Here is a 21,052-nt window from a genome sequence, read left to right as displayed (position 1 = left end):
ATATATATATATAAAGGAATTTGAAAAAAAATAAAACAAAAACCTGTTGCCGTCCAGTTGATTCTGACTCATAGTGACCCTATAGGACAGAGTAGAACTGCCTTATGGGGTTCCAAGGCTGCAGTCTTTATGGAAGCAGATTGCCACATCTTTCTGCCATGGAATAGCTGATGGGTTCAAACTGCAGAGTTTTGGTTAGCAGCCAAGTGCTTAACCACTGTACCACCAGTGCTTCCCCTACATCTCTCTATCTCTATCTCTGTCTCTATCCCTATCCCTGTCCCTGTCCCTATCCCTGTTCCTATCCTTATCCCTATCTCTATCTCTATATATATCTCAGAATTTATATACAGATACCTAAAGGAATTTGATTGTGGAACTGACAAGTCTGAAATCTATAGGACAGGCAGCATGCTGGAAACTCAGGCAAGAGTTGATGTTGCAGTCTTGAGTCCAAAATCCATAAGGCAGTCTGGAAATTCAGTCAGGATTTCTATGTTACACTCTTGAGGCAGAATTCCTTCTTCTCTAGGAAATCTTTTTTGCTGTTTTTTTTTTTTCCCCTCTTAATGCTTTCAACTGATTAGATGAGGCCCACCCACATTATGCAGGGTAATATCCTTTACTTAAAGTCAACTGATTGTAAAAGTTAATCAGATCTACAAAATACCTTCACAGCAACATCTAGAGTAGTGTTTGGCCAAACAACTGGGCACCATAGCCTAGCCAAGTTGACACATCACAATTACATAGGGAAAACCAGTAACTTTACAGTGGAGAAATCTGGTGGACATCACCTTATCCAAGCTGTCAAAGTTTATATCATCAGTAATGGCACAAACTGACAGCATGTGCCTCTTTATAGGATGCACTGCGGAGGGCACAGTGTCATTTCCGTGACATTTCTGCCAAAAATGAATAATCTGAATTCAAACATGAGGAAACATCAATCAAACACAAATTGTGGAACATTCTATGAAATAACTGGCCTATAATCATTGTAAGTAAAAAGAGCAACAAGAAGAAATGCTGAGGAAATGTTCCCAATTGAAGGAGATTAAGGATACATGGCCATCAAATGCAATGTGTATTCCTGAATTGGATCCTGGATTGGAGACAAATTAGCTATAAAGTACAACTTGGGGACATTGGATGAAATTTTAAAAGGCACAGTGGATGAGGTACTAGGATTGTATCCAAATTAAATTTTATTATTTTGAAAATTGCACTGTGGTTATGTAAAATAATGAATACACACTGAATAATTAAGGGGTAAAAATAGATGTCTTAAAGTTACTCTCAAATGGTTCAGAAAATATTATACAGAGAGAAGGGGAAAGATAAGGCAAATGGGATAAAATAAACAGTTGATGACTCTGGATAAAGGAATACAAAGGTACCTTGTACTATTCTTATACCTTCTCTCTAAGTATGAAGTAATTTCAAAATTACAAGTTAAAAAAACACTCATAATATTAAACTTGATATCAACAAACAAGTTGAGAAACTCAGTATTCCACAACTGCCTTCTTTCTGACCTTATTGGCTCTCTTAACCTTCTGCTTGGCAGTTATAAAAATCAGTTTGCCTTCGAGTAGATTCTGACTCACGATGACCTCGCATGTGTCAGAGTAGAACTGTGCTCCATAGGGTTTTCAATGGCTGATTTTTTTCAGAAGTAAATCACCAGTTCTTTCTTCTGAGGTGTCTCTGGGTGGACTCGAACCTCTAACATTTTGGCTAGCAGGTGAGTGCATTAACTGTATGCACCATCAGAGTAAATGTTCTATGGGTTCTTACACAGAAATCACAAACTCAAATAAGTAAACAAATGCAAGCATCTTTGGCACTTTGCCCCAGCAGCAAGGAGGAAGAAGGTCCCCAGCACAGGGGAAGAAACGAATCAGATTCTACCATTCCAGGCAGAGTATAGCACACTGAAGGCCAAAAGGAGGTAGGCACCCTCTGGTGGTCTGTGGGCCCCTGAGGAGTGCTGAGTCTATCATGCCTGGTCAGGAGAGGAACCAGGAACCATAGGCTCTCCAGAGAGAGGGCCAGAGTGCTTTTATTCACAGTGCCAGCTGGGTGCTGTCTCGGCAAAGGCTGATAGGCATTCATTAGGCAAGGTCACGCGTGGACACACCACCCACCAACCTTGCAGATGTTATCTATAAAACCAGTCATACTCAAGTATAGCATTTGTGCTTTAATTCAAACTACAGTTTTTCACAATATTTCATTATCTTATTTAGAATTTAACATCTTTAGATATCAACTAATTTAGGGTTAATCTGGTGATCAGAAAGAGAGCGCGTAGCTAAAATGTAGTATTAGCCAGGCCTCAGGCTCTGCAACAAAAGATTTTCCAATTCATTGGTTTTTGTTGGGCAGACACAAAATTTCCAGTCCAGATTATTGTCAACAGGTCAATAGCTAACATTAAATATATACCCGTATGCCAGTGATAAACATCAGCTGTGGTCATTTGGTATGTGTGGGGGCAGATTTGTTGCTAGGGTATGGGAATGTAACAGAGTATTCTGGGTATCAAAGTGTTTTCAAGTATTCTGGAAAAATAGCTAATGACTTTCACTTCCTAGATCTACTTCAAATGTTTCTCTAGAGTGTACTTCCTTTCACTAAGATTTGAGGTGATTTACAATTAGAAAATGAGGCATTGGTGGTTCAGTGGTAGAATTCTTGTCTTCCATGTGGAAGACTGGGTTTGATTCCTGGCCAGTTCACCTCATACGCAGCCACCACCAGTCTGTCAGTGGAGGCCTGTATGTTGCTATGATGCTGAACAAGTTTTAGTGGAGCTTCCAACTAAGATGGACTAGAAAGGAAGGCCTGGAGATTTTACTTCCAAAAATCAGCCAGTAAAAACGCTATGAATCTCAACGATCCGAACCACAAAAAATTACAGGGATGGCGAAAGACCAGGCAGGGACTCATTCTGTTGTGCTTGGGGTCTCCATGAGTCGGAGGCTTAATTAAAGGCAGCTAACACTACAACAACAATTAGAAAATCTCAGATACCGTTGCCATTAATAATAGTAGTAGTAATAGTAGTTTCTCTTCTTTAAGCCTTGAGTAACAGGCAGTATGTTATCTCATTTGATCCTCACTGCCATCTGAAGAGATAGGATCAACTTATGAAGGAGCATTCAAATCCAGGACTTTCTTGTTTGTCAGCCCATTAACACTTAACTGTGTAAATGTGTGGGACCGCCCACTAGAAACAAATCCTGGAGCAGCCCATTGATGGGGCCCAGAGAATTCATGTGTACGTTATAATTGTTTCCACTTCCCTGTAGGAGGGAGGCTGTTGGAGAGCTCATTCACTGCACGTTTTCTGCTGCAGAGCCAGTCCCCATTTAACTGTCATGTCATGGATGGACGTTTATTTTCTTTTGGCAAGAGCAGTGCATTAAAACACAAAGCATTTGCTTTTTTTTCTCCCCTTGACAAACATTCCACCGTAAAGTCATCAGCTAAACCTGTCATTTCCAGAAACACATTTTTTAATAAAAATGTAATCTTCAAATCTTGAAGGACAAATAGTATAGACATTAAAAATGAAATATTTAGAGATTAAATAAATGTAATGTAAGAAAAGTGCAAATCAACCCAATATTTGAATAGAGAAAAAAACATGACCCAAAGTGTATAAGGGGGAATAGAATCTGAACCCCTGAAAGCAATGGCTGCCTCTGCTGCACTCCTTCTCCATGTTTGGCACCTGCAGGGCAGGCCTTTGTTTGCTGGCTCTGAATTATAGATGAGGCAAGGGCAGAGATTCCATTGATCTGAGACTGGAGGCAACAACCAAGTCTGCAAATATGTAGCCTTCAGTCTTGTGGCAACACACTGCAGCATCATGCTCCTGGGTTGAGGTCTATAAGAAGAGTCAAGAAAACACTTGTACCTAACTGATTTAATCATCTAGTTTGATTGTTTTGTCAAATTCCAAAACTGATAGGAAAAATAAAATCTGTTTGGGTGCTCACCCCACTGACTTGTCCTTCTAGTGTGATTTTATTAATATTATAGTTGCTGGGTCCTCTTAAATCTATACTGGAATGATGTATTCTTCGGCTATGCCTGCACGGTATAGGAAATTGAAGATTTTCAAGTTCATTATCATCCATGACTGAATCTTTGAATTTTTTTAATTTCTTTTCCTTTTTTACAATTTTAGTTTTGTTGTTGTTGTTGAGAATATACACAGCAAAACATACACCAATTCAACAATTTCTATCTCTACCATTCAGTGACATTGATTACATCCTTCAAGTTGTGCAACCATTCTCACCCTCTTTTTGTGAGTTGTTCCTCCTCCATTAACATAAACTCACTGGTCCCTAAATTTCCTATCTAACCTTTTGAGTCGTTGTTGTCAATTTGATCCTAGATAGATCTTAAAAGAAAACAACTGAATCTTTGAATTGTTGATGAAAACTGTCTTAAGGTGGTTTCTCTAGAGTGGCAAAACTAGTAAAGCACATAAATATATATATACTGAGAGATGTATATCAAGGAAATGGCTCACCTGGTTGTAGAGGCTGGAACATCCGAAGTCCGTGAGTCAGGATAGAGGCTTCTCCTGATTCATGTAGCCGCAGGGGCTGGCGAACCCAAGATCAGCAGGTCAGTCAAAAGGGCTCTTGCTCACAGGCTACGAAGATCATCAAATCCTAAGATTGGCAGGCAAGATGGAAGGTAAGCTGCTAGCTCAAGTCCCAAGAACTGGAGGTCAGACAAACAGGAGCCATCTGCATGATCCAGAGAGAGCAAAAGCTCGTGAGCCTTGCCAGAAAGTCCACCTGTATTTGATGCAGGAAATTCCTTTCAACTCATTGGCTACTCACAGCAGATCCCATCATGGAAGTGATCACATCATACGACTACCAAACTATATCACAACTGCCAAACCACTGAGAATCATGGCCTGGCCAAGTTGACACACAACCTTAATGATCACAAAACTCTTTTTGCAATAATTGAATCCTATCTGCTATTCAATTCAGTGTTGGCATTCCATTTAGGGGATGGCCCAAACTCCTCATTTGGTTCTCCCTATCCACAATATAGGCCCACTGGGTGGCATAAATGGTTTGCACTCAACTACTAACTGAATGATTGGCAGTTCGAATCCACCAGTGATGCTGTGGAAGAAGGGCCTGGCAATCTACTTCTGTAAGATTACACCATGAAAATCCTATGGATCACAGTTCTATTCTGAAACATGTGAGATCACCAAGAGTCAGAATCTGCTCCACAGCAACAGTTTATTTTGTATTCACAATATACTAGTCTTTTCTTATAATTGGGAAATGTCTCTATGGGAGCTGATCTTCAGTAGATGTATCAGGGAATAAAGAGCCAGTGCTAGCCACAAATCAGCCTGGGTGAACTGTCTACTCAGATGAAATATTTCAGACATGTGACTGACAAAAAGCAGACAAATATAGTGTCCATATTTTACTGTAGAGTCTTGTTCAATATATTGAAAACATCGAAACCCGAATATCAACAAAACAAAGTTTTGCTCTGACTCAAGGACCAAGGCTTATATTTTAATGTTGTTACTGTTGACTGTTGGCAAATAATTCAGTTTTCATCTCTGTTCACCATAGGACACTTTCATGCCTGTCATGATTAGCTTGGCTCTGTCAGGGAAAATGCTCCTAAATGCTGCACTGGGCAGCAAATGGTAACTTAATTTATCTTTTCTGAGTTTAACAATTCCCTCTTGTTATTAGAGGCGCTACCTCGAACAATTTGTAGGGAGTAGGACACGTCCAAAACATTGGAATTCTGGGCTGGTTTAGATTAGGAGCTTCTTTTCTTCATATTCTTATAGAGCCTGTTGGAGAGCACCTAATTTTTCTCTGCCTCTCGTGGCAACATAAGTAGAAAACCTGTCAGAGTTTAAGCTGGTCCATCTTACCTTGAAGAAGAGCTTTTCTGGGATGTTTAATTTTCAGGGTGTGAAAAAGGAAGGGGATTTCCATGTTCTCAAGCAGTTTAAGAGCATAACTGTGTGTCCCTCCTGGGAAAGAATATCCTCAGTCCTCAGAAGCATCAGCAAGGAGAGAACTGGAAACCAGTGAGGGGGTGGGGAATCAGAAAAGCCCTACAGCACCAGGAAGCCAAGTGTTTGTGGCTTGATGTATCCTGCATCTTATTTTCCTTGATTTTTCAAGAAAAAGCTGGCAACGAGAATAGAAGAGTTGCAAACAATTTAGTATGCCTTTGCCAAGACATAAATACAGAAGAAGCATTCCGAAGGACCATGTACGGTATCAAATTATCTGCAAAAGATGAGGAAAGTAATGACTTACATTCTCCATCTTCTGGCTGGGTGACTCACCAAAATGGAAAATGAAGCAGTTGGAGATTAAAGTGACCCCCCCAAAAGAAGGGGAATGGGGGTGAGCTCAGAAAGGGCTGATCCAACTAGACACATTAAAATGAGACCAGAACACTTGTGATGGGTAGTGACTGCAAAACGTTTTGTGTTCCCTTGTGTTCTCCATAATAATTCATTTGGGCCATGGACATTTAAGAAGCACCGAGTGTGTGCAGGATATCCTTTGAGGATGTGCAGGTGACAATTATTGTACATGAACACTCAGAACACAGTGTGGAATTAGGTTTCCCTGACCACCATATTTGTAGTCCCTGAGTAGTGCAAAGAGTTAACGCATTCAGCTGCTAACCAAAAGGCTAGAGGTTCGAGTACATCAGATGTGCCTCAGAAGAAAGGCCTGGCAATCTACTTCCAAAAAATCAGTCATTGAAAACCCTATGGAGCACAGTTCTACTCTGACACACATCAGATCGCCATGAGTTGGAATCAACTTGACAACAACTGGTTTAGTTTTGGTTTGGACCTCCCTATTTAAGAAGACCCCTCTGTTTAATCTCTTTTTCGTAACAGTTTTTTTTTGGATGTAATTCACATACCATACAATTCACCCATTTCTGTTTTGTTTTATATGTTTGTTTGTTTACTTGTTTAAATGTGTCTCATTTAGTAGACTATGCGCTCCACGTGGGTAACGACCATACAGTTTTATTCACCATCGTGCACCCAGCACTGATCATAATGCACACAATGGGCACTCAATAACTGTATATTTCTAAAAAATATATAATGAATAAATTTAAAAAATTAGATGTTTAAGGATCAGAAATTAGCTTCAATAAACTAACCATTTTCTCATTTTTCTCCCAAATCATAGACAATGCTTTAATTCTGGAGGTACTGAAAAGACCTCCATTTAGTAGGAGAAAAATAATAAAGACTTACTTTATTCTCCAGCCACTTTTCACTAGTATGTTGCTATGGTTTGACTCTAATTCTGAGCAGACAAAGACTTTGGGGAAGAATCCTCACACCTTCCTGTATGCTTAGGGAAGGGAAGAGTCCAGATCTATGCCATCACAGGTATTTGATTTTTTGTACACTTTCTCCTCACATTTAACTTGAATCAGTTCAACTTAGCAAGTAATTCCTGAGCAAGGAATTATTTAGGTCAGTAGGGAAAAAAGAGATATGAGATGTCCGCCCATCTTCTTAGTTGGGACAACAGACCATATGTACTTGATATAGAGAAAAATGAAGGCAGCATGAGATTTCATGCCAAAGTTCTCGGGTCAGACTCTGCGTGTGGAAGGAATTCAGAGAAGGAAGAGATCAGTATGGACTGGAAGGTGAGGCAACAGTTTAGAGAGGAGGCTGGGATTGTACTGAGTCTGGGATAAAGGAGAAGTAAAGAGAAAGCCAAGCAAAGCTGAGAATGCAGGTGCTATGTTTAGGGTGCTTTGGGGATACAGGCCCTGCCAGAGGGGAGAGGCCTGGCCTGAGTCAGTGGGAGGGTCATTGGATAGATCCCATGTTGATAGATCTGCATATTTGTACCTTGGTGAGAGGAGTAGCAGAAACCTAAAGGCTTCCTCTGCTATGGGAGCACCATACTCCTCCCTGCTGCCAGCTCTTCAGTGCACCCTTCCAACTGTGCTCCCTAGCAGGCTGGTTTATTGTTTGTGTTTCGTCCCTCATATAGCATGGGCAAGAGGAAGAGCCCAGCCCACCAAGAGAGGGATTTCTTTGGAGCAAATTTTGTAACTCATTCTATATAAGTCACATTCTAGAAAGGGGCAGTGATAGGTCCTTTTCCCTTCCCCCATGAGGAGGAAACCACCCTAGAAACTCTCTTTGTCACTGGCTCAGCCCCAAAGTCTTTTCCATTCTATCATTTGCACTAAACATCTAATTCCATTATTGAGTTGTGGTCACTTAGCTCTGTGAAAATTGTTCGAGGTTACTTTTTCTTCCTGATCAGATAGCTTTTCTGCACTTTTGGATTTATTTAAATAAATAAATAAATATTATCGATAAAGAATACTGGCTGCCACCATTTTCAGAAGAGAGAAAGTGACAGATTCCATGGCAGAGTTAGCAGAAGTTCCATGAAATGATTCAAACCTCAAGAGACCATTGACTTACTCAGCTTATTACCGCCCAAGCCCATAGGCTTTCACTCTGCTTAGCTTGGTGGACTTGGAGAGTTTATAGCAAGAACAGATTGAAGAAAACAGTTGGTTCCCCTTTTTTGCAAAAACAAGTTGTCAGAATATTTAAATCATTTAATTTTTTAGATTTGTAAAATGAGGTTACCCAAACTCTTATGCTAGTTACTACCTTCCCCTAACTTTTTTTCCTTCTTTGTAGAAATTACCACCTTCTTTGCCTTCCTTACTAACTTTTAGATGTGTTGATAAAATCTAACAGAGTGGAAGCTAAGAAAAATGTTACGCAGATGTCAGTAGAGAAGCTTTGTGAATAAAAGCTAACTATTCAGCCCTTAGCTTTTAACTCTAAGATGTTTTAAGAATGTGTTCTGAGCCCTTTGAGTGCCATGAAATTAATATGACCATTTACCATGCAGTTGTAAGAGCCGTCAATGATAGTTTGCCTCAGGAGCTAATCTTTAGGACTGTTAGCTTCCACCAAAGGACTCATCCTTTCCCTAGACGTTTAACTTAAAACAAACCTTTTTTTTTTTTTTGGCTAAATCCTCCAAGTTCTATTTTTCTTGTCATTTTCTTTCTGTTTTTTCCTTTGTTATTGTTGTTCCTACTATTCCTTCCTTTTATTGTGAAATTTATATTTGGCTCATCTTTATCTTCTGATTTTAACTTTTTCTTCCCTGTCTCCTGGCAATCATTCCTCAGAAAGCCATCTCAAAGAATGCCAGTATTATCACTGACTCCTTATTCTATTCTTTCTGTCATTTTTTTACTCTACTGCTCCCTTCCCTCTCCTTAGCCCTTTTTTTGAGTTTGCAGAGTCCTATCAGTTACATCAGTGCATCCTGGTGGTGCAGTGGTTAAGAGCTTGGCTGGTAACCCAAAGATTGGTGGTTCGAATCTATCAGGCCCTCCTTGGAAACCCTATGTGGCAGCTCTACTCTGTCCTATAGAGTCGCTATGAGTTGGATCAACTCGATGGCAATAGGTTTGATTATTTTGGTTTTATCAGTGAAAGGCTTTTCACATCCGTTTCCTTCTTTTTAGGTAAGTGGCCATTTGAGAACCATTTTCCTTTTTCACTCTTGGTTTCCTTCTTTCCAGATGGATTCTATCTTCATAACCTCTTTCGTTGAATTTCTCTTGCTGTCCTTCGTCTTCTTACACTCAGCCACCTCCTCCCTCAGCAGCAGGAGTACAATCCCTTGCTCTTTGCCTCTACTGTCCCCTCCTAGAATTTTTACCACACAGCAGAACTTCTTACTGTGGATCCAACTTTCCAGACAAACTGTTGTAAATGAGGGTATTGCATCTTGACCAAAAGTTTATTTTCATGCCTAAAGAAGGCATAGATATGACCAGCTTTTAAAACCAAACCAACGATTCAACAACTATAAAATGGAAAATTTTATATAAACATTTAATACAGGGAGTTTGCAAACTTTTTTTTTTTTTTTTAACGTCAAAATCCTTTTTGTTCAAAGAAAATCTTACAAAATGATCCAGTATGAACTCTCATTAAAGTAGAACTGCCTTGGTTGACTCCTTGCCTTTCCTATATCCCATACACCATCTCTGTAGTGGCCCCTGAGGCCCTGAGGAGCTTAGCCCAACCCTTTCAACTTACAGATGAGAGAATTGAGTCTCAGCATTACAGAGCTAAAACAGAGGGCCCAGGACTCCATACAGTCTTCCTGTCCAAGTGAATAGAAACGAAGGGTACATGTTGACTATATCCAGAGGATTGCAAAGTTTGGTTAGCAATATGCAAAGTAGATAAGATAAGGTTTAGTATAGCTAAAGTGTGAACACAACAAATATGCTACCACCATAAAGCATTTAATTAATAAAGCACGTGTTTGCCTTCTTAGACTTCAGGAGGCATCCTGGGTTAACTTTTAAGGCTCATATCTATTTAAAAATCATCCAGAAAAGTTTGGAATGATAGCTCTTTTTCCTTTCAACAAATTCTCTGTAATAAGCAGAGGCTTCAGAACAATCTGTCCACCACACTTTTAAGAAAAAAAATTTAGCAATTTAAATATTTAAAGTCATCATTAAGAAAATTTGTTGTGAGGCTTTGGAGAGAACCCTTCTTTCCTTCTGCTTCCTCTCCTCACAAAAGCAAGGCTAGCTTTCAAGGGCAATCAGACAAAGACATTCCAATTAGAGTGTCTGAGGAAAGGAGGAGAAAGAAGTGCCCTCACGTTTGCCTTGATTATAATAGGGGTGGTGTCTATCGATGGGCTGACTGCTTTTTTTTTTTTGTGATAAATATATGTGTTACCAAACATTTGCCATTTTAACATTCTTCACATGTACAATTCAATGACATTACTTATGTTTATCATGCTGTTTAACTATCCCCATTATCTGTTTCCAAATTTTCCATTATCCTAAACAGAAGCTGAATGCCCCCTAAGCAATAAGTCCCCCTCTTCCCCTCCCACCTGTCCTTGGTAACCACTAATAAACTTTGGTCTCTGTATACTTGCCTAATCTAGGTATTTCATATAAGTAGGATCATATAATATTTGTCCTTTCGTGACTGACTTATTTTACTCAGCATAATGTTTTCATTACCAGAATACTAGAAAGACGGCAGTGTTTCGTTCTGTTGTACATAGGGTCACTATGAGTCTGAACTGACTCAAAGTCACCTAACAACAACAATAACATTTTCAAGGTTCATCCATGCTGCCTTTTTGAATATTAGATGATAAAATCTTCACTTTCACTCCCACCTGAGTTGCTAAATATTCATTCATTTATTCAAACAATATTTATTGAATATCTATTGTACAAGGTACTCTGCTAGGCTAGAAGTATAACAAAGACCAAAAAGAGATTTGTTATTTCCTCTTATAGAAAATGAATACATTTACTGAGAAGTAACACAGTTCATTAAAGATATTAACTAGAAGGTAAAACAAAATACTGAATCATAGGTACTTGCCTATCGCTGTACCAGAGAGCAGAGGAAATCTTCTCTAATGAGATTCATCTGACCAAGCTGTAGAGCGTAAACTAAAGGTGATGTTTGGAGCTAGAAACCTGCCTTCCCACTTAGCCACGAGGTTCTTTGAATTAGATTCTGGCCTATAGACTTGAGCATTTAGAAGGGATGACATGTAGTTAATTCAGATGTTTCTATATGAGTCATTATTGACTTGACGGCAACGGGTTTATACACATCTAAAGGACCCTTGATGGCGCAATAGTTGAGAGCTCAGCTGCTGACCAAAAGATCGACAGTTCAAATCCACCAACTTCTCCATGGGAGAAAAGACCTAGTGATCTGCTCCCATAAAGATCACAGCCTAGGAAACCCTACAGGGCTGTTCTATTCTGTCCTATAGGGTTACTATGAGTCGGAATGGACTTGACAGCACACAAGAATGACAGCAACAACGTACCCCATCAAGTCCCTAGGTGGTGCAAACAGTTTGCACTCCCCTATTAACCTAAAGATTGGCGGTATGAACCCACTCAACAGCACTGCTTAAGAAAGGCCTAGCAATCTGCTTCTTTTTTTTTTTTTTTTTTTAATATTTTATTGTACTTCAGGTGAAGGCTTACAGAACAGATAGTTTCTCATGTAACAGTAACACACATGCTGTTATATGACATTGGTTAACAACCCCACAACATTTTAACCCTCTAAATTCTCAACTTTTTTTTTTTGTGAAAATACACATAGCCAAAGATACGCCATTTCAAAATTTTTTTTTACATACACATTTAAGTGACATTGACTACGCTCTTCTAATTGTGCTGTTATTCTCACTTAAGATGAAGGCTTACAGGACAAAATAGTCTCCCATTTAACAGTTACTACAAATGTTGCCCTATGACAATGGTTAACAATCTCACAACACATCAACAATATCCTTACTCTACTTTGTGTTCCCTATCATCAGCTTCCTACTCCCCTTCTGCCTTCTGGGCCTTGTCACTGGACTCCTGTACCTCGTTACTCTCATGGTTTTACTGGGCTGTCCACTCACAGGCTGATCAGTGAACCTTGAAGGTAACTTTACCACTGAGCTAAAAGGGTGTCTGAGGGCCATACTCTCAGGGTTTCTCCAGTCTCCTCTAGGCCAGTAAATCTGGTCTTTTTTTTTTTTTTTTTTTTGTGAGTTAGAATTATGCTCTACAACCTTCTCCAGCTCTGTCCAGAACCCTCTGTTGTGATCCTGGTCAGAGCAGTCAGCGGTGGGCAATCTGCTTCTTAAAGATTCAGCCAAGAAAACCCTAGGGAGCAGTTCTACTTTGTAACACATGGGTCACTATGAGTTGGAATCCACTCATTGGCAATGGGTTTGGTTTGGTTTTCTGGTCTATCTATATTCATTACATGCCGCCTCATGATGATCCATTATTTGGCTGCCTTAGGTAAGATGAGATGGGAAAAAAAGAAGTCCTTTTTAACTCCTTTCATACAAAATTGAGTGGCTTCCTGACTGGAAGTGTCTGTAGGGGTAGAATCAGTCACCATCTTAGCCAAAGCCCGTGTGAACAATCTAGTTGTTTTTACAGAGCTCTTAACTAAGACTTGGAAACCAGAGAGGCATTTAATATGCTCTCTGGGAGAGGAGACTGTGTGGTGCTAAGAGTAGGATATTACAATTTCCTCAACAAAGAAACACTATGCATGTACACCTATGAGACAGAGTGGAAATCAATTATTGAGGCCATAAAACTGTACTTTACAGGCCAACTGTTTACTTTAAGGTAACTGCCAGTTCTGATGCGTCTCCTTGGAGCCAATGTTCCTCTATGGGTTGGAGCTATGACTAAGGATGCTCATTCCAGCCCCAATGTGTAATTTGAACAGGAGTTTCTTCTTATCAGCAGTAAGCTCGTATGATCATCGGGAGCCCAAGCAACATGTGGACTCAGTTATTCACATAGTGCCAAGAACATGGAGTGACAGGGATCCCACATGTTTATAGAATTGCTTTTATTCAACATCAGATCAGTCCAAATTTTTTTAGTTGCTGGAGAGAATTCTGCCGATAAGCTCTCAGATAAGCGTATGCAGTAAATATGCAATAAGTATTATTCCTGGGAAAAAAAAATCTTGACTTAAAATGAAACAAGATGGAGTGTGTGTGGTTGAGTTAGGAGGTGAGGGTAGAGGTTGAATCATACTTTGAAACCCACTAAGGAAGCTTGCTATTTAAAGGAATTTACTGCGTCTTTGTAAATAAGTAAATACCTATCTTTTGGTATATCTTTTGAGTAAGTCCTGGCCATCACATGTTTTCTCGGGCATACTTTAAACGAGGAATGCTTATATAATAGCTTTATATTTATAAATGGGCTCTGGTAGATTGAACTTATTTACTTTGGAATTCTTGAAATGACTCAGATTTGTTTTTAAGAGAGGTGTTAGGAGGGACGAGAAACCAGGCAGTGGGACTTGGGCTTCGCTCTCAGTAAAGAGGTATTGGCGCTCGGAGAAGTAGTGAGAAGGCAGGCAGCGTGGTCTCTCTCTAAGTGAGGCATCAGTCAGTGGAATTACTTGTTAGATTTGTGGAAAATGCCAGAATAATGACCACACAGGCATTCTCCTCATCCTGGCATTGGAGGTGTCACACCCGTGTGGCTACATCCTGGGTGTAGGGTTTCTGCAGAGATGTACTGTTATATGGCTCCTATTTATGGAGGCTAGAATGTCTCCTTACTTAATTTTAGCTCTTACCTTTACCTTTTTTCCAGGACACTTCCAGAAGTGAAACCATTCTGGAAAACAGCAACTCTGGACAGGGCTTGCCTAGCTTGCTCATCTACTCTCCCCACTGTAAGTCTCCAGGGCCATGGGCTTGGGCTGGAGAGGTAGGGCTTGTGAGAGAGAACAGCAGCCTCATCCACCATTGCCCCTGCTTCCCTCCAGGGACTTGAGCTAGCAGGATGTGTGACCAGCACCTTCACTGCCCTGGAGCTCTGCCACAACCTTTCCTGCCCTAGGCTATGTGGTCCTTGTGTGCTTTATGCTTAGAGCCCAGAATAATCTTGAGTTCATGGGAGAGTCTCAGTATAAGTTCATTGTCTGACCAGAGTCAAGCACAGGCTGTATGTACCACAAAGCTGTTTTATAAACTAGGCACTGGTTAGAGAAGGGAAGTAGTATAATGTCTTCTTTAAGAAAAGGACCCTGAGACCAAAGTACCGTGGTTGAACTATATAACTTCTCTGTGCCTCAAGTTTCCTCTTCAGTAAACTAGGGACAGTAATAGTATTAGTAATAGCAGTAATCATATTAAATGAGTTAACATACAACTCATGTAATGTATAAAACCAAGCCAGTTGCCATTGAGTCAATTCCAACTCATGGTGACCCCATATGCATCAGAGTAGAACCGTGCTCTATAGAGTTTTCAAATGCCTGATTTTTTGGAAGTAGAACACCAGGCTTTTCTTCTGAGATGCCTCTGGGTGGGCTTAAACCTCCAACCTTTTGGTTAGTGGCCAAGCACACTACCCAGGGACTCCATATGATATATAACACACATATATAACAAAGTGCTTAGAATAGTGCCTAGCCCGTGATAATCACTGAATAAACATTAGCTATTATTTTTAGTCAGACTGGGGCATTCAGGTCTTCCCTTCACGTTGAGTGTATGGACATGCAGTATGTAGTATGCATGTGTTCCCTACCTTGTTCCAGAAAGAATTTAAGATGGTATCTATGTCCTGGATTAAAAGATGTATTTCCATAAGGCACCTACAATCATCTAGAGTTGGAGAACAGATTCGATGATTCATCTCAATTTACCCAAGTCACTTAGCACAAACCAACCAATTCTTTTGTTCTCCAAGAAGTTTAAGTGTATAGAAGGCAGTGGCTGGGAAGCTGCATACTCTTATGCAGTGGAGTTATTGAGGGTTTTCACACTACTCAATCACAGGCAAAAGTACCCTCTGGTTCAGGTTACTTGGAGAAAATTCCATGACATAGAAATATGAAACCTTATTTCTTTTCCAAGGATGGAGGTCTTCCAAAAAACATACTTGTCCAATATATATGTGTATATATATGTGTGTGTGTGTGTGTATATGTATTTACACACACACATGTGTATATATATGTATACATATATTATATATATATATATATATATACATTCATATATATATAATATATGTATATGGAAACCCTGGTGGCATAGTGGTTAAGAGCTATGGCTGCTAACCAAAAGGTCGGTAATTCAAGTCCAACAGGCGCTCCTTGGAAACCCTATGGGGCAGTTGTACTTTGTCCGATTGGGTTGCTATGACTTGGAATCAACTCGACGGCAATGGGTTATATATATACATATATATATACACACACAAATATATCAATATATATTTAAGTAAAACGTGCTTCACACATCTGGATAACTTGGTTTATTGAAAATGAAGGCTATTTATTTTATCCCTAAATGGCCCGTTTCTTCAAAGGAGCCCAAAAAGGCATGGGAAGATGATCTCATGCCAGGGGAAGTGGGGCTCTTACCTGGATTATGTCAGAGGTAGTGCAAGAGAGGACCTCATGTAGGCCTGGGTAACTGTCCTCAACCTAAAAAGGAAATGCCAGCATTTGCAATCATACTAACTCAATTTTTAAAAATTAATATCAATAAGTAACCATACTGATATCTTACTATATGGGTAGAAGTCTCTGGGGGGTGCAAATCGTTAAACACTGGACTAGTAACCGAGAGGTTGGAGGTTCAAACCCGCCTAGAGATGCCTCAGGAGATTGGCTTGGCAATCTGCTTCCAAAAGGTCACAGCTTTGAAAATCCTCTGGAGCAGTTCTACTCTGCACACATAGGGTCACCATAAGTTGGAAATGATTCTACAGTAGCTAACAACAATACTATATGCGTAAGACCCTGCACTAAGAGTTAGGGGCAATAGATTATGTCCTCAAGGAACATAATTTTAGCATACATGCTCTCTTTTAAAGTAATCTCTAAGCGGTTGGTGAATTAGGGGCCTGAGATTTGTGCCCTTAATGTCCTATAGCAAATCTGTGTGTGAACGCCAAGGTTGACATAGCGAGGTGAGAGCCCTTTGGTCAAAACACTGAGCGGACTCTATAGCCCAAGTAAATGTGTTATCATATTTGGAATGCAACTGGCTTGGGCTTGAGCTATCAAATGTCCGAGTTCTCTGGTCCAAATAGTTTGGGTGGGATGGCTTTGATTCGAAAGGCACTCTTGCTGATTTTAATTAGGTAGAAACACAATTTAAGAGGCACTATTCATTGCTTGTTAACTGAGGAAGATGGCCTGAAACACCACTCAGTCCCCAAGAATTTCTCAAGTGCTCTTTTTCTGGCTGTGAAAATGGTGTTTCACATCCCAGAAAAATATGGAGGGCTTATTTAGGGAAAACTATGCCAACTTTTTATACCACTGTAAACTGCATAGATATGAAAACAAACTGTCTTAATATGATTTCTCCTTGGTATCTGCACGTATAGATCTGTGTGTAATCAGGGGGCCTTCACCTCCAAATTAGTCCTTCTTTAGACTGTCATGAAGTATAAAGCCTGGAAGGGGAAGAGGAGGAACAGGAGGGAGAGGTAGGAAGGGGAGAGAAGGAGAAGGGAGGGGAAGGTGTGTGAGCGCTCAGGCTGACTGCCCTGCAGGAACTCACTTATGCACACCAAGTTGGAGTACTACCCCTCAGCTTTGCCTTTTCAGTCTGTATCCAGTCACATGACCGTTCTATAAGCATGAGCCATTTCTAGTTCCCCCAACAAATTGTGACCCTGGAGTGAGACAGGGAAGCTGACAATAAAGTGAGGTAAATCTATGCTGGTGGCTCTCCTAACCTCCCACACAGACTCTGGCAAAACTCAAGGAGGAACATCTGATGGAAAAGCCCAGATGAGAGACGGGAGGATGGAGCAAAAGGGGTAGGAAAGGATGTTTGTTCACACATTCATTCATTTATTTAACGCAGCTCCTGCATCAGGTACTGTGTTAGGCTTTGGCAATCCGAAATCTACTTACTTATTCATGCATTCATCCACTCAACAAATATTTATTAAATGGCCAGTGTCTTAGTTATCTAGTGCTCCTATAACAGAAAATACTACAAGCGGATGGCTTTAACAAACAGAAATTTATTCTCTCACAGCCTAAGAGGCTAGAAGACTGAATTCAGGGCGCCAGCTCCGGGGGAAGGCTTTCTCTCTTCTTCAGCTCTGGGGGAAGGTCCTTGTCATCAATCTTCCCCCAGTCTAGGAGCTTTTCAGCACAGGGACCCTGTGTCCAAAGGACATAGTCTGCTCCTGTCTCTTCTTGGTGGTGTTGAGGTCCCTATCTCTCTGCTCACTTCCTTCTCCTTTTGCCTCTTGTAAGATAAAAGGTGATGCAGGCCACACTCCAGGGAAACTCCCCTTAGATCAGGGATGTGACCTGAGTAAGATGTTGCATCCCATCTTAATCTTCTTTAACATAGCTTAAACTTGCCTCGTTATCCACAGGCAGAGATTAGGATTTACAACACACAGGACAATTACATCAAATCACAAAATGGAGGACAACCACACAATACTGGGCATCATGGCCTAGCCAAGTTGACCTATATTTTTTGGGACACAATTCAATTCATGACAGCCAGTGTCTTAGTCATCTAGTGCTGCTATAACAGAAATACCACAAGTGGATGGTTTTAATGAAGAGAAGTTTATTTTCTCACAGTCAAAGTAGGCTAAAAGTCCAATTTCAGGGTGTCAGCTCCAGGGGAAGGCTTTTCCTCTCTATCAGCCTTCTCTTCGGTGTTCCCCCAGACTAGGAGCTTCTCTGTGCAGGGACCCCTGTACAAAGGACGTGCTCTGCTCTCCTCACTGCTTTCTTGATGGTATAAGGTCCCCCTGTCTCACTGCTCACTTCTGTCTTTTATATCTCAAGAGATTGCCTCAGGACACAATCCAGTCTTGTAGATCAGGTCCTGCCTTACTAACACAACTGCCACCCATCCTCCCTCATTAACATCATAGAGGCAGGTTTACAACATACAGGAAAATCACACAGTACCAGGAATCATGGCCTAGCCAAACTGATACACACATTTTTTGGGGGACATAATTCAAACCACGACATTCCACCCTTTGGCCCCCAAAAAATCACATCCTTGCAACATGGAAAACATATTCACCCCATCATATCATAGCAAAGTCTTAACTCCAAGTCCCAAATCCAAAAATTCCTCTTCATCTGTGAAATCTAGAATACAAGTTATCTGCTTCCAAAGGTGCAATGGCAGAACAGGCACAAGCTAGACATTTCCATTACAAATGGGAGAAATTGCAGGGGAAGAAGGCGTAACAGGCAACAAGCAAGTTAGCAGAACACATTACATTAGCCCTCAATGCTTTGAAAATAATCCTCTGTTCTCTGAGACAATTTACACAATGGCCCTGCCCTCCAGACTCTAGGTATTGGCCACAGTCTCTGGATTTTGAGTGGAGGCCCCTCGGCCCTGGGCTTCAGCTCCGCCTTCCAGGCCCACTGGGACAGCAACTCTGCTCCGGCCCTGGGCTTCAGCTCCGCCTTCCAGGCCCACTGGGACAGCAACTCTGCTCCCTTGGCTTTAGGTGCACCATTCTCCTAGTCCATCAGAGTGACAACTCCACCCTTCGAATCACCAGAGGCCACGGCTCCATCCTTTGAAACCCCTGAGGTCATGGCCATACCTTTTGAGGCTGAAGCAGGTTGGCTTCTTGTGTCCCTTGTCTCTTCAGCTTCTGCTTCCTATGACCTCTAGGCCCTTGGGCCTCACGCCCGCATCTGGCCTGCTGGGGCAACTGTTCCAAAGCTCAGTAGCTCTACCAGTATAAGTGCCGGAGGCACCCCACTCCGCCAGAAAGCCTCATGCACACAGACACTCAGCTCTCTTGCTCAGGGGGTCGGCAAGCCTAGCTCCACCAATGAGTGCCCGGAGGCACCCCACTCCGCCAGGAAGCCTTCTGCTCACAAGCATTCAGCTCTCTCGCTCCGTGGGTTGGCTCCAGCGCTGTCTCACACTACTCTCTTGGTTCTGCTGCTGTTGGTTCCCTGCTGCTACCACTTATCTGCTGCTGTAGGTGCTCTGCTGCTGCTGGTCCTCTGTCACTGCTGTATGTCTATTGATTCACAGTTTTAAAACCGCTTCCACATTTTAGATGTCTGTTAGAGCAGCACCCCACTCCCAGTACCAAATTCTGCCTTAGTTATCTAGTGCCGCTATAACAGAAATACCACAAGTGGATGGTTTTAACAAAGAGAAGCTTATTTCCTCACAGTCAACGTAGGCTAAAAGTCCAAATTCAGGGTGTCAGCTCCAGGGGAAGTCTTTCTCTCTCTGTCGGCCTTCTCATCAGTGTTCCCCCGGACTAGGAGCTTCTTGGCGCAGGAACCCCTGTCCAAAGGACACGCTCTGGTCCCCCTATCTCACTGCTCACTTCTGTCTTTTATATCTCAAGACATTGCCTCAGGATACAGTCCAATCTTGTAGACTGAGTCCTGCTTTACTAACACAACTGCTGCCCATCCTCTCATTAACAGCATAGAGGCAGGATTTATAATTTATAGGAAAACCACAGAATACCAGGAATCATGGCCCAGCCAAATTGATACACACATTTTTTGGGGGACATAATTCAATCCACGACAGCCAGTATGTGTCAACACTATGTTAGGCACCGGGGTAGAGCAATGAATAAGACAGGAGGTGCTGCTCTCAGGAGCTTGCCTAAGGGAGTCTAGTATGGGTGATAGACAAGCAAACATTCAACTCTGACACCCAGGAAGGGCCCCTAACTAGCTTTGAGAATTAGGAAAAGCTTTTAGGAGCAAATGAAATTAAGATCTGATGGATGAAAGGGTGGCCAGGTGTGATGGTTAATTTTATGTGTCAACTTGGCTAGGCTTTGGTTCCCTTTTGTTTGACCAAATGCAAGTCTAGTTGCTATTATATGGAGCAGTTACATGTGATTATGCTAGTTGGCCTTAATTAAGGAAAGTAGATTAAACCAAAACCAAACCAAACCCCATTGCTGTAGAGTTTCCAAGGAATGGCTGGTGGATTCGAGCTGCTGACCTTTTGATTAGCAGCCTGAGCTCTTAACCACTCCGCCACTAGGGCTCCAAAGTAGATTACTTTCCATAATAAAATCTGATGTAATGTAATCAATCAATTGAAGGCCTTAAGAGCAAAAAGGGAATTGTCCCTAGGATATTATTTTCACTGTTTCTGTTTCTCTGGAGAGCCCTGACTAAGACACCAGGTAAGCCCATCTTCCAGTTAGATCTTCAAAATTCACCAGTAGGCCCTAATGTGTTTCTCCTGAGGCCTTACACCTCACTTGCTTTTTCTTAGTACAGAACTTCTGCAGGACTATTTAGACCAAAATGGTGCCATTTTATTTCCATCCCTTTTCTAATTTGGTAATGATATTAGCACATTCTTCCCAAAAAGAAAGTATCTAACTTATACTGAAATGTATGACATCATTATTTTTG

Source organism: Trichechus manatus, unplaced genomic scaffold (genome assembly GCF_000243295.1).
Source record: "Trichechus manatus latirostris isolate Lorelei unplaced genomic scaffold, TriManLat1.0 scaffold00059, whole genome shotgun sequence".
In the NCBI taxonomy this organism is placed as follows: domain Eukaryota; kingdom Metazoa; phylum Chordata; class Mammalia; order Sirenia; family Trichechidae; genus Trichechus; species Trichechus manatus.
Note: the sequence above shows the minus strand (reverse complement) of the source record.